Raw genomic sequence first — 14,673 nt, forward strand, 5'->3', positions numbered from 1 at the left:
CCTGTGCAGAGGCGGGAACTGGACCCCTAACACACAGGGCCTGTTTTTTGCTGCAGTCTCCACCCCAAAAAAGTTAAATTTAAATTGACAACATGTTTCTATACGTCAGTTCTGTTTTTCGTATATCTGCCAGCCACGTTGTGCCACTTACATTGTGTAGTGTAATACACAGGGCCTGTTTTTTGCTGCAGTCTCCCCCCCAAAAAAGTGAGATTTAAATTGCCAACAAGCTTCTATACGTCAATTCTGTTTGTCGTATATCTGCCAGCCATGTTGTGCCACTTACATTGTGTAGTGTAATACACAGGGCCTGTTTTTTGCTGCAGTCTCCCCCCCAAAAAAGTGAGATTTAAATTGACAACAAGCTTCTATATGTCAGTTCTGTTGGTCGTATATCTGCCAGCCACGTTGTGCCACTTACATTGTGTAGTGTAATACACAGGGCCTGTTTTTAGCTGCAGTCTCCTCCCCAAAAAAGTGAGATTTAAATTGACAACAAGTTTCTATATGTCAGTTCTGTTGGTCGTATATCTGCCAGCCACGTTCTGCCATTTACATTGTGTAGTGTAATACACAGGGCCTGTTTTTTGCTGCAGTCTCCCCCCCAAAAAAAAGTGAGATTTAAATGGACCACAAGTTTCTATACGTCAGTTCTGTTTGTTGTATATCTGCCAGCCACGTGGTGCCACTTATATTGTGTAGTGTAATACACAGGGCCTGTTTTATGCCACAGTCTCCCCCCAAAAAAAGTGAGATTTAAATTGCTAACAAGCTTCTATACGTCAGTTCTGTTGGTCGTATATCTGCCAGCCACGTTGTGCCACTTACATTGTGTAGTGTAATACACAGGGCCTGTTTTTAGCTGCAGTCTCCCCCCCCAAAAAGGGAGATTTAAATTGCCAACAAGTTTCTATATGTCAGTTCTGTTGGTCGTATATCTGCCAGCCATGTTGTGCCACTTACATTGTGTACTGTAATACACTGGGCCTGTTTTTTGCTGCAGTTTCCCCCCCCAAAAAAGTGAGATTTAAATTGACAACAAGTTTCTATACGTCAGTTCTGTTGGTCGTATATCTGCCAGCAACGTTGTGCCACTTACATTGTGTAGTGTAATGCACAGGGCCTGTTTTATGCCGCAGTCCCCCCCCCCCAAAAAAAAAGTGAGATTTAAATTGCCAACAAGTTTATATACACCTCCTACCTTGTTTTACAGTAACATATAATGGTTGTTATTTTGGTTAGATTTTAACAAAAAATGAGGAAGTCTGATGGAAGAGGCCGTAGGCGGTCGTTGCCAGCTGGTACTGATGGTGGTGGTGCTGGTGGAGCATCTGGTGGTAGTGGGAAAAGCAAAATAGCACCTAAGGCTGGAGGTGTTGAGCCAGTGTCATCATCTGGCTACACAGGGCCTTGAAGGCTCCCTTATCTGGGAGTAGGAAAACAGCTTTTAAAACCGGAGCAGCAGGAAAAAGTTTTGGCTTTCCTTGCTGACTCAGCCTCTAGCTCTTTCGCCTCCTCTTCCGGAAGTTCAAAATATAAAAGCAGCGAGTCGTCAGTGGATGCTCCCGGTCAGGACCAAGTCGCTTCCTTGTGTCCTTCACCCAAAGCAAAAGTGAAGGATGCGGCAGGCGACACTACTGTTTACTCCATGGAGCTCTTTACACATACCGTGCCAGGGTTAGAAAGGGAAATAGTTAACAGCCCATTACGAGATGAATCGGACATGGAGTGCACAGATGCACAGCCACAGCTAGATTATTATGTTGTTCCATTGACTCAGATCACTACATTGCCCTCACAGTATACTGAGCCAGAATCTGACCCTAATGAGAATATGGTGCCCCGTCCCGAACACTATAGCACCTTACACGGTGACACAGAGAAAGGTGCACATGACATTGAAGAGGAGGTGATAGATGACCCAGTTGTTGACCCAGATTGGCAGCCATTGGGGGAACAGGGTGCCACTGGCAGTAGCTCTGAAGCAGAGGAGGATGATCCGCAGCAAGCACCTACATCGCAACAGCTTTCATCTGGCAGGCCCGTATCTGGCCAAAAACGTTTGACTAAACCAAAAACACTTTTAGGACAGCGTGGCCATCTGGTGAAAGGAGAACAGCGTGCAATGCCTGAAAAGGTATTCGATAGTAGGTAGAGTGCAGTGTGGGAATTTTTTAACCAAGATCCGAATGATCTGCGTAAAGTTATCTGTAAGAAATGCTCAAAGACCTTTAGCAGAGGGAAGAATGTCCAAAATTTAAATACAAAGTGCATGCGTAGACATTTAACCAGCATGCACTTGCAAGCCTGGACTAACTACCAAACGTCCTGTACCGTTGGTGCACCCGCTTAGAATGAAGGTAGTCAGCAACGCTACATTGCTTCCCTCACTGTAAGCCCACTGGTCAGGACACCACCAACAGCAAATGTGGAGGTATTGTCGCAAGGCCAAAGCAGTCAGGGAATCACAAGGTTCTTGGTAGGAAAGACTGTAGGTAGGCCAACATCAAGAATACCATCACCAACCCTCTCTCAATCTGCCATGTCCACCACCACCACCCCCGCTAGTTCCACCATATGCAGCTCTCCTGTCCAGCTCACCCTAAAAGTGACTCTCATTAGGAAAAGGAAGTACTCATCCTCTCATCCGCGTACACAGGGTTTGAACGCCCACATTGCTAGACTAATCTCGTTAGAGATGATGCCCTACCGGTTGGTTGAAAGTGAAGCTTTCAAAGCCCTGATTGGCTACGCAGTACCACGCTATGACCTACCCAGTCGACACTTCTTTGCGAGAAAAGCCATCCCAGCCCTCCACCAGCATGTCAAAGACCGCATTGTCCATGCACTCAGGCAATCAGTCAGTAGAAAGGTGCACCTCACAACTGATACATGGATCAGTAGGCATGGCCAGGGACGTTACGTGTCCATCACGGTGCACTGGGTTAATGTGGTGGATGCAGGGTCCACAGAGGACAGCCATAGTGGGACAGTTCTGCCTAGCCCACGGTCTAGGAAACAGTTGACAGTAGGCGTTCGACACCCCTCCTCCTCCTCCTCCTCCTCCAGAAGCGAAAGCTCGTCCACAGAGCGCAGTCGCCCGACCACTCCATCCGCAGCTGCCAGTGTTGCACATGAGGTGTCACATTATGGAACAGCTAGTGGTAAGCGTCAGCAGGCTGTGTTGGAAATTAAGTGTTTCGGCGACAACAGACACACCGCGGAAGTACTGGCCGAGTACTTGCGGCAAGAAAGTCAGTCATGGCTAGGCAGTGTACATCTTGAGGCAGGCAAGGTAGTCAGTGATAACAGAAGGAATTTTATGGCTGCCATAGCTGAACTGAACACATTCCTTGCCTGGCTCACACCTTGAACCTGGTGGTGCAGTGTTTCCTGAAAAATTATCCAGGGTTACCAGCCCTGCTCCTGAAGGTGCGAAGACTTTGCTCGCACATCCGCCGGTCGCCCGTACACTCCAGCCATATGCTGAACCATCAGCAATCGCTGAAGCTTCCCCAGCACCGCCTAATAATCGACGTTGCAACAAGGTGGAACTCCACACTGCACATGCTTCAGAGACTGTGCGAACAGAGGCGTGCTGTAATGTATTTGTGGGAGGATACACATACACGGGCAGGCAGTTGGATGGCAGACATGGAGTTGTCTGGTGTGCAGTGGTCGAAGCTCCAAGACCTCTGTCAAGTCCTTTAGTGTTTTAAGGAATGCACACGGCTGGTAAGTACAGACGACGCCATCATAAGCATGAGCATCCCACTAATGCGTCTGATGATGCAAAGTTTGACGCACATTAAGGAGCAGGCGTCTGCGGCCGAGGAGGAGGGAAGCCTTGATGACAGTCATCCATTGTCTGCTCAGGGAACTCTCCTGGATGAGGTGGCGGATGAAGAGGATGAGGAGGAGGATGATGGGGGATGAATATTTATGGGAGGAGGATGCTTCTCAGGGGGCAATAGAAACTGGTGGCATTGCAAGGTCAGGTACAGGGTTTTTGCGGGAGACAAGTGATGTTGATTTGCAAGAAAGTGCTCCTCAACCCAGCACAAGCAGTGAATTGACACCTGGAACATTGGCCCACATGGCTGATTATGCCTTGCGTATCCTAAAAAGGGACCCCCGTATTATAAAAATGATGACTGATGATGATTACTGGTTGGCCTGCCTCCTGGATCCACGATATAAAGGGAAATTACAAAATATCATGCCACATGAGAACCTTGAGCAAAAATTGGCTACCAAACAAGCAACTCTTGTAGACCGCTTAGTTCAGGCATTCCCAGCACACAGCGGCGGTGATGGTTCTCACACGAGCTGTAGGGGGCAACATGGCAGAGGTGTTAGAGGTGCACAAATCAGAAGTGGCATTGGACAGAGGGGTTTTATGACCAGGTTGTGGAGTGATTTCACAATGACCGCAGACACGACAGGTACTGCTGCATCGATTCAAAGTGACAGGAGACAGCATTTGTCCAGTATGGTTACGAACTATTTTTCCTCCCTTATCGATGTTCTCCTTCACAGGTCATTCCCCTTTGATTACTGGGCTTCAAAAATAGACACCTAGCCTGAATTGGCAGAATATGCATTACAGGAGCTCGCTTGCCCAGCTGCTAGTGTGCTATAAGAAAGAGTTTTCAGTGCTGCTGGTTCAATACTGACCAAAAAAAGGACTCGTCTGGCTACCCGAAATGTTGATGATCTAACCTTCATTAAAATGAACCAATCATGGATTTCTAATTATTTTGCCCCACCTTCCCCTGCTGACACGTAGCTTGCCTGAAAAATATCTTGCTTTTGGCTTCCTCTTACCGACTGCTCCAATTCCTCCATTTGCAGCTGCTAAATGTTCACCTTAGGCCATTTTTCTACCTCCCTAAATGGTCTGACTCCCCCCACAGGGCCGTGGTAACCACTTGGCGCAAGCACCCGTGCGAGTGCCGTTTGCCTGGACAGGTGGGTGTGCCCACTTTTGGGTGACGGCACTAGCACAGGAACCCTCATAGTCCAATGAAATGTCTCTGACGGTGGTGGTGCACACCCAACGTCAGACACACCATCGTAATATGGGGGGCCCTGTGCCAGTACCACCACCCACGAGAGAGTGTTCCCCCCAGCTCGAACAGTGCTCTACCACTTTTACCTCTCCTTGCTCCACCACTGTGTAGTCTGTGCTGTTAAATCCTTCAATGGCACTGCCAATCCAAATTTGTTGAAATGATAGATGATAGTAAAAATATACAGGGGCCCTGGCCTCCTTTTAGACCAGTTAATACTTTGCGCCAGCTTCCATTGTCTACTACTCAGCAGAGGAGCCCACCCCTGTACCTAGCTATGCCACCAGTTTATTTATGAACATTTTTTGGGCTGACATTTAGCCCACTTTATTATTTTGGCCTACTAACTGTGTCAGCCACTTATTACAGTTGTCCTCCACTGAACAAAGCAATGCAATCTGTGTACTCCTCTTACCAATTTTGAACAGCATTTTGCCTACTTTTTATTTTAGGCCTACTAAGTCTGTGTGAGCCTCTCATAACAGTTGTCCTCCTCCGCTGAAAAAAGCTATGCCGCCTGTGTACTTCTCTTACCAATTTTGAACTGAATTTAGCCAACTTTTTTATTTTAGGCCTACTAAGTCTGTGTGAGCCTCATAACAGTTGTCCTCCTCTGTTGAAAAAAGCTATGCCGCCTGTGTACTCCTCTTACCAATTTTGAACTGCATTTAGCCTACTTTTTTATTTTAGGCCTACTAAGTCTGTGTGAGCCTCTCATAACAGTTGTCCTCCTCCGCTGAAAAAAGCTATGCCGCCTGTGTACTCCTCTTACCAATTTTGAACAGCATTTTGCCTACTTTTTTATTTTAGGCCTACTAAGTCTGTGTGAGCCTCTCATAACAGTTGTCCTCCTCTGTTGAAAAAAGCTATGCCGCCTGTGTAATCCTCTTACCAATTTTGAACTGCATTTAGCCTACTTTTTTATTTTAGGCCTATTAACTGTGTCTGCCTCCCATTACAGTTGTCCTCCACTGAACAAAGCTGAGCCTCAATTTTCACCGTTTCAGATATTAAACTGCATTTGGCCTACTTGTTTGGTTTGGCTTTCTAACGGTGTCTGCCGCTGCTTGTTGGTCTCCTCCACTGAACAAAGCTGAGCCTCAATTTTCACCGTTTCAGATATTAAACTGCATTTGGCCTACTTGTTTGGTTGGGCCTACTAATGGTGTCTGCCGCTCCTTGCTTTTCTCCTCCACTGAACAAAGCTGAGCCTCAACTTTCACCGTTTCAGATATTAAACTGCATTTGACCTACTTGTTGGTTGGTCCTACTAACGGTGTCTGCTTTTCTCCTCCACTGAACAAAGCAATGCTGCCTGTCTACTCCTGTTACTAATTTTTAACTGCATTGAGCCTACTTACTTATTTGGGCCTAGTAACTGTGTCAGCCACTCCTTACAGTTGTCCTCCACTGAACAAAGCAATGCCACCTGTGTACTCCTGTTACCAATTTTGAACTGCTTTTAGCCTACTTTTTTTATTTTGGGCCTATATCTGTGTTTCCTCCTCATCCTGCCCATTGCCCAGCCACTGCTAGATGAGTCTGCTGGTACATTGACCCAGACCACTACATTCCCTGTCATGATCCCAATGGCAGGGGATCACAAAAGGACAAGCACACAAAAAACAGAACAAGCTCTAGGGTGATGGAAACTGAGCTGACCGCGATCCTGAACCTAATTCACAACACTAGCAGTAGCCGGGGAACGTGCCTACGATGATTCTAGACGTCTCACGCCAGCCGAAGGACTAGCTTCCCCTATTAGAAGAAACAAAGACCTCTCTTGCCTCCAGAGAAACACCCCACAGAAATAGCAGCCCCCCACATGTAATGACGGTGAAATGAGAGGAAAGCACATACGTAGTAATGAAAACAGATTCAGCAAAATGAGGCCCGCTAAAACTAGATAGCAGAGGATACAAAAGTGAACTGCGCGGTCAGCGAAAAACCCTACAAAAAACCATCCTGAAATTACCTGAACTCATGTGCCAACTCATGGAACATGAGGAGTAATATCAGCCCACTAGAGCAACCAGCAACAAGGAATCACATAACTGCAAGCTGGACTAAAACAAAAATAAAGCAAAACGTGGAACAGGAAAATCAAAAACTTAGCTTGTCCTGAAGATTACTGAAGCGGAAAGCAGAGGTAACAAGACACACTGATTACATTGATCGCCGGCGAGGAAATGACAAGAAAGCCAGGTTAAATAGGAAACTCCCATATCCTGATAGAACAGGTGGACACCAGAGACCGCAGAGAACACAAGTCACCCAGTACCATCTGTAACCACCAGAGGGAGCCCAAAAACAGAATCCACAACAGTACCCCCCCCTTGAGGAGGGATCACCGAACCCTCACGAGAACCACCAGGGCGACCAGGATGAGCCCTATGAAATGCACGGACCAAATCAGCAGCATGAACATCAGAGGCAACCACCCAAGAATTATCCTCCTGACCATAACCCTTCCACTTGACCAAATACTGAAGTTTCCGTCTGGAAACACGAGAATCCAAGATCTTCTCCACAACATACTCCAATTCTCCCTCCACCAGCACCGGAGCAGGAGGCTCAAGCGAAGGAACAACAGGTACCTCATACTTCCGCAACAACGACCGATGGAACACATTATGAATAGCAAACGATGCCGGGAGATCCAAACGAAACGACACAGGGTTAAGAATTTCCAAGATCCTATAGGGACCGATGAACCGAGGCTTGAACTTAGGAAAAGAGACCTTCATAGGAACAAAACGAGAAGACAACCACACCAAGTCCCCAACACGAAGTCGAGGACCCACGCGGCGACGGCGATTAGCAAACTGCTGAGCCCTCTCCTGGGACAACTTCAAATTGTCCACCACATGACTCCAAATCTGATGCAACCTATCCACCACCATGTCCACTCCAGAACAATCAGAAGGCTCCACCTGACCAGAGGAAAAACGAGGATGAAACCCCGAATTACAAAAGAAAGGAGAAACCAAGGTAGCAGAACTAGCCCGATTATTAAGGGCAAATTCGGCAAGCGGCAAAAAGGTAACCCAGTCATCTTGATCAGCAGAAACAAAACACCTTAAATAAGTTTCCAAGGTCTGATTAGTTCGTTCCGTCTGGCCATTCGTCTGAGGATGGAATGCAGACGAAAAGGACAAATCAATGCCCATCTTAGCACAGAACGTCCGCCAAAATCTAGACACAAACTGGGATCCCCTGTCAGAAACAATGTTCTCCTGAATCCCATGCAAACGAACCACGTTCTGAAAAAACAGAGGGACCAACTCAGAGGAGGAAGGTAACTTAGGCAAGGGTACCAGATGAACCATCTTAGAAAAGCGGTCACACACAACCCAGATGACGGACATTTTTTGAGAGACAGGGAGATCCGAAATAAAGTCCATGGAAATGTGCGTCCAAGGCCTCTTCGGGATAGGCAAAGGTGACAACAATCCACTGGCCCGAGAACAGCAAGGCTTAGCCCGAGCGCAAACTTCACAAGACTGCACAAAAGAACGCACATCCCTCGACAAGGAAGGCCACCAAAAAGACCTGGCCACCAAGTCTCTAGTACCAAATATTCCAGGATGACCTGCCAACGCAGAAGAATGGACCTCGGAGATGACTCTACTGGTCCAATTATCCGGAACAAACAGTCTTTCAGGCGGACAACGATCAGGTTTATCCGCCTGAAACTCCTGCAAAGCACGTCACAAGTCTGGGAAGACAGCCGACAAAATCACCCCATCCCTAAGGATACCAGTGGGCTCAGAATTTCCAGGGGAATCAGGCACAAAACTCCTAGAAAGAGCATCCACCTTCACATTCTTTGAACCTGGCAGGTATGAAACCACAAAATCGAAACGGGAGAAAAACAGTGACCAACGAGCCTGTCTAGGATTCAGACGCTTGGCAGACTCAAGGTAAATCAGATTTTTGTGATCAGTCAAGACCACCACACGATGTCTAGCACCCTCAAGCCAATGACGCCACTCCTCAAATGCCCACTTCATGGCCAAAAGCTCCCGATTACCAACATCATAATTCCGCTCAGTGGGCGAAAACTTTCTAGAAAAGAACGCACATGGCTTCATCACTGAGCAATCGGAGCTTCTCTGTGACAAAACCGCCCCCGCTCCAATCTCAGAAGCATCAACCTCAACCTGAAAAGGAAGCGAAACATCTGGCTGACGCAACACAGGAGCAGAAGAAAACCGGCGCTTAAGTTCCTGAAAGGCCTCCACAGCCGCAGGAGACCAATCAGCAACATCAGCACCCTTCTTAGTCAGATCCGTCAAAGGCTTAACAACACTAGAAAAATTAGTTATGAAACGACGATAAAAATTAGCAAAGCCCAAGAACTTCTGTAGACTCTTAAGAGATGTAGGCTGCGTCCAGTCACAAATAGCTTGAACCTTGACGGGATCCATCTCAATAGTAGAAGGGGAAAAAATATACCCCAAAAAAGAAATCTTCTGGACTCCAAAGAGACACTTTGAACTTTTTACAAACAAAGAATTGGCCCGCAGGACCTGAAACACCTTCCTGACCTGCTGAACATGGGACTCCCAGTCATCAGAAAAAAAAACAAAACATCATCCAAATACACAATCATAAATTTATCCAGATATTCACGGAAAATATCGTGCATAAAGGACTGGAAGACAGAAGGAGCATTAGAAAGTCCAAAAGGCATCACCAAATACCCAAAATGGCCCTCAGGCGTATTAAATGCGGTTTTCCACTCATCACCCTGCTTAATCCGCACAAGATTATACGCACCCCGAAGATCAATCTTAGTGAACCATTTAGCCCCCTTAATGCGAGCGAACAAATCAGTCAACAATTGCAAAGGATACTGATATTTGACCGTAATCTTATTCAAAAGACGGTAATCTATACAAGGCCTCAAGGAACCATCTTTTTTGGCCACGAAAAAAAAACCTGCTCCCAAAGGAGACGAAGATGGACGGATATGTCCCTTTTCCAAGGACTCCTTAACATAATCCCGCATAGCAGTATGCTCTGGCACTGACAGATTGAACAAACGACCTTTAGGAAATTTACTGCCAGGAATCAAATCTATAGCACAATCGCAATCCCTGTGAGGAGGAAGCGAATTGAGCTTAGGCTCCTCAAAAACATCCCGATAATTAGACAAAAATACAGGAACCTCAGAAGGAGTAGATGAAGCGATAGAAATCGGAGGTGCATCATCATGAAAATTATACAGTACCAGGAAGCGAATCACCTCCTGATGAACGGGAGTCATACGCATGGTCACGTGTGTCCAGTACTGAGGATTATTCATAGCCAAAGTTGTAGAGTCAATTCCTTTCAAAGGAATAGGGACTTCCAGAGGCTCCAGACTAAACCCACAGCGGTTGGCAAATGACCAATCCATAAGACTCAGGGCAGCGCCTGAATCCACATAGGCATCGACGGAAATGGCTGATAATGAACAAATCAGAGTCACAGACAGAATGAACTTAGACTGTAAAGTACTAATGGCAACAGACTTATCAACCTTTTTTGTGCGTTTAGAGCATGCTGATATAACATGAGCTGAATCACCACAATAAAAACACAACCCATTTTTCCGCCTATAGTTTTGCCGTTCACTTCTGGACTGAATTCTATCACATTGCATTGTCTCAGGTGCCTGTTCAGAAGACACCGCCAAATGGTGCACAGGTTTGCGCTCCCGTAAACGCCGATCAATCTGAATAGCCATAGTCATAGACTCATTCAGACCTGTAGGCGCAGGGAACCCCACCATAACATCTTTAGTGGCCTCAGAAAGGCCATCTCTGAATCTTGCAGCCAGGGCGCACTCATTCCACTGAGTAAGCACCGACCATTTCCGAAATTTCTGACAATATAATTCTGCTTCATCTTGCCCCTGAGAGAGAGCCAATAAAGCTTTTTCAGCCTGAATCTCTAGGTTAGGTTCCTCATAGAGCAAACCCAATGCCAGAAAAAACGCATCCACATTGAGCAACGCAGGATCCCCTCGTGCCAATGCAAATGCCCAATTCTGAGGGTCACCCCGCAGGAAAGATATTACAATCTTGACTTGCTGAGCAGGGTCTCCAGAGGAGCGAGATTTCAAAGAAAGAAACAACTTGCAATTGTTCCTAAAATTCAGAAAACTAGATCTATCTCCAGAAAAAAACTCTGGGATAGGAATTCTAGGTTCAGACATAGGAGCATGTACAACAAAATCTTGTATATTTTGAACCTTAGCAGCAAGATTATTCAGGCTGGAAGCCAAACTCTGGACGTCCATGATAAACAGCTGAGGTCAGAGCCATTCAAGGATTAAGAGGAGGTAAGACGCAGCAAACTCTGAGGGAAGGGAAAAAAAACAAAAAAAAAAAAACACTTCCTCAGACTACTTTTCCTCCTACTTCAGCCAATATGATTACCACTTTTCGGGCCGGCGATACTGTCATGATCCCAATGGCAGGGGATCACAAAAGGACAAGCACACAAAAAACAGAACAAGCTCTAGGGTGATGGAAACTGAGCTGACCGCGATCCTGAACCTAATTCACAACACTAGCAGTAGCCGGGGAACGTGCCTACGATGATTCTAGACGTCTCGCGCCAGCCGAAGGACTAGCTTCCCCTATTAGAAGAAACAAAGACCTCTCTTGCCTCCAGAGAAATACCCCACAGAAATAGCAGCCCCCCACATGTAATGACGGTGAAATGAGAGGAAAGCACATACGTAGTAATGAAAACAGATTCAGCAAAATGAGGCCCGCTAAAACTAGATAGCAGAGGATACAAAAGTGAACTGCTCGGTCAGCGAAAAACCCTACAAAAAACCATCCTGAAATTACCTGAACTCATGTGCCAACTCATGGAACATGAGGAGTAATATCAGCCCACTAGAGCAACCAGCAACAAGGAATCACATAACTGCAAGCTGGACTAAAACAAAAATAAAGCAAAACGTGGAACAGGAAAATCAAAAACTTAGCTTGTCCTGAAGATTACTGAAGCGGAAAGCAGAGGTAACAAGACACACTGATTACATTGATCGCCGGCGAGGAAATGACAAGAAAGCCAGGTTAAATAGGAAACTCCCATATCCTGATAGAACAGGTGGACACCAGAGACCGCAGAGAACACAAGTCACCCAGTACCATCTGTAACCACCAGAGGGAGCCCAAAAACAGAATCCACAACAATTCCCCTTGCACTCTACACAGCCAGAATCTGACTCTGCTGAAAGTCAGGTTCCCCTTCCCGCATACTATACCACTTTACACGGGGCAGTAAAGAGGAAGGTGCAGATGAAAGTGGAGGTTCCTTAGTCAGGTGGGGGGGCATACTCGTTGGCACTGGCACAGGGCCCCTCATAGTATGCAAACGTGTCTCAGGCAGTGGGAGGCGCTGCCCGCCGTCAAACACACCGCCGTACTATGAGGGGCCCTGTGCCAGTGCCAACTAGTGGGCCCCCCCTGCTTGCTCAGGATCACAGCACTTGCAAAGTTGAAATACTTACCTCTCCCTGCTCCCCCGCCGTGACGTATTCTGCGTTTCCTGGGCCCACGAAAATCTTGAGCCAGCCCTACCCCCCACAACTTTAGCCAAATGAGCCCCTGTTTTCAATGTCTAGCTATTATTATAAAGTAAATTAAGATTGACAAGCTTAAGAAATAAGAATTGATGTTTTTGGCATTAAAATGGACACTGTAGGTGTTTTCCTGTCCTCCACTCACTGCCGACTTTGATTCCCCATTGACTTGCATTGGGTTTCGTGTTTCGTCCGAACCCCGACTTTTCGCAATAATCGGCCGATTTCACCCGACCCGACTTTTGAGAAAGTCGGGTTTCGCGAAACCCGACTCGATCCTAAAAAAGTAAAAGTCACTCAACTCTACTTGGGTCAAATTTTTGGGATATCCTCCCACAAGCTTCTCACAATAGTTGGTCGGAATTTGGGCTTATTCCTCCTGACAAAACTGGTGCAACTGATCCAGGTTTGTAGGTCGCCTTGCTCTCACCTGCCTTTTCAGCTTTGCAGTACATTTTCAATAGGATTGAGATCATGGCCACTCCAAAACATTGACTTTGCTATCCTTAAGCCACTTTGTTACCATTTTGGCAGTATGCTTGGGATCATTGTCCATTTGGAAGACCCATTTCCACCCAAACTTTAACTTCTTCTTTTCTCATGATGTCATCTATTTTGTGCAGGGCTCCCTCCTACAGCAAAACAACCCCACAACATGAAGCTGCCACCACCGTGTTTCACAGTTGGGATGGTGTTCTTAGGCTTTCAAGCTTCTCATTTTTTCCCCAAACATAACGATGGTCATTAATATGCCCCAAAATTTAAATTTTAGTTTAATCAGACTAAAAATGCAGAGCATCTGGCTCACAGCCTATTAATGACCCCTATGGCAAGCTGACCAGTGCTAACTATAATGCATCCCGTGTCAACAGAGGCCACAGTTTACACAGCCATCTGTATTCAGCTACACCCCAAAAAATAAATAACCTGAACAAAAACACATAGCAATATATTTATATGTAAGGTATTAGTTGATATTATGGCCACAATACGTAAGCTAGCAACCCACGTCAATGGTCCTCACACTTACCAGTCCTACTCTAACAACAAAAACATCCAAAAGAGGAAACATCCTCCACTATTATTGAAAAAAACACCAAAACACAGGCAAAGATGCTTACCTGTCCAGGCCTCTAAACAAATGCACTGTCAGGGTGCAGCGGACCCAAGTAAAGATGGCAACTGCACAGGTGCAGTGATACCGATGAGGCAGCCAGCCTACAATCAGGGATTGGCCACTTGGCACACCAGTGCATAACAAATAATCTTTATGCAGCAATGTTCACAAAAAAAATGCAGAGCATCTGGCTTACAGCCTGTTAATGATGCCCTATGGCAGGCTGACCAGTGCTAACTATAATGCATCCCGTGTGCACAGAGGCCACAGTTTACTGGGCGCAGCTGCACCCCGAAAAAATAAATAACGTGCACAAAAACACGTAATAATACATGTATATGTAAGGTATTAGTTGATATTATGGCCACAATACGTAAGCTGGCAACCCACGTCAAGGGTCCACTCCTCACTTTTGCCAGTCCTACTCTAACAACAAAAGCAACCAAAAGAGGAATATTAATATTATTATTGAATAGTGGAGGATTCAATAGAATTCAATAACAGTGGAGGATTTTTCCTCTTTTGGTTGTTTTTGGACTATTTTGGTTAGTTTCTTTTTCCTCCCCCTTTCATGATATTGTGCACCGACTGTCCCCCCTCACTTAATACAGTCCGATCTCCTGGGGTTTTTTCATTACTATAAGTGGATAAATTATTAATATAATTACATGTATCAATCTATAAACCCAGATAGCTTCCCTTGTCATATATTGTTCTTTTTATGTATACCCTTTCTCACATGTAAAGCGCCATGGAATAAATGGCGCTATAATAATAAATAATAACAACGTTGCCAAAAATCACAAGATTCCAAACACATGATATCTTCATATGGGCAGTCCATAATTGTTTACAGGCATAGCAATCTTAGTGCATGTAAGCTTTTGCTGCAGAAT

The sequence above is a fragment of the Ranitomeya imitator genome, chromosome 6 (genome assembly GCF_032444005.1).
Source record: "Ranitomeya imitator isolate aRanImi1 chromosome 6, aRanImi1.pri, whole genome shotgun sequence".
NCBI classification, from domain to species: domain Eukaryota; kingdom Metazoa; phylum Chordata; class Amphibia; order Anura; family Dendrobatidae; genus Ranitomeya; species Ranitomeya imitator.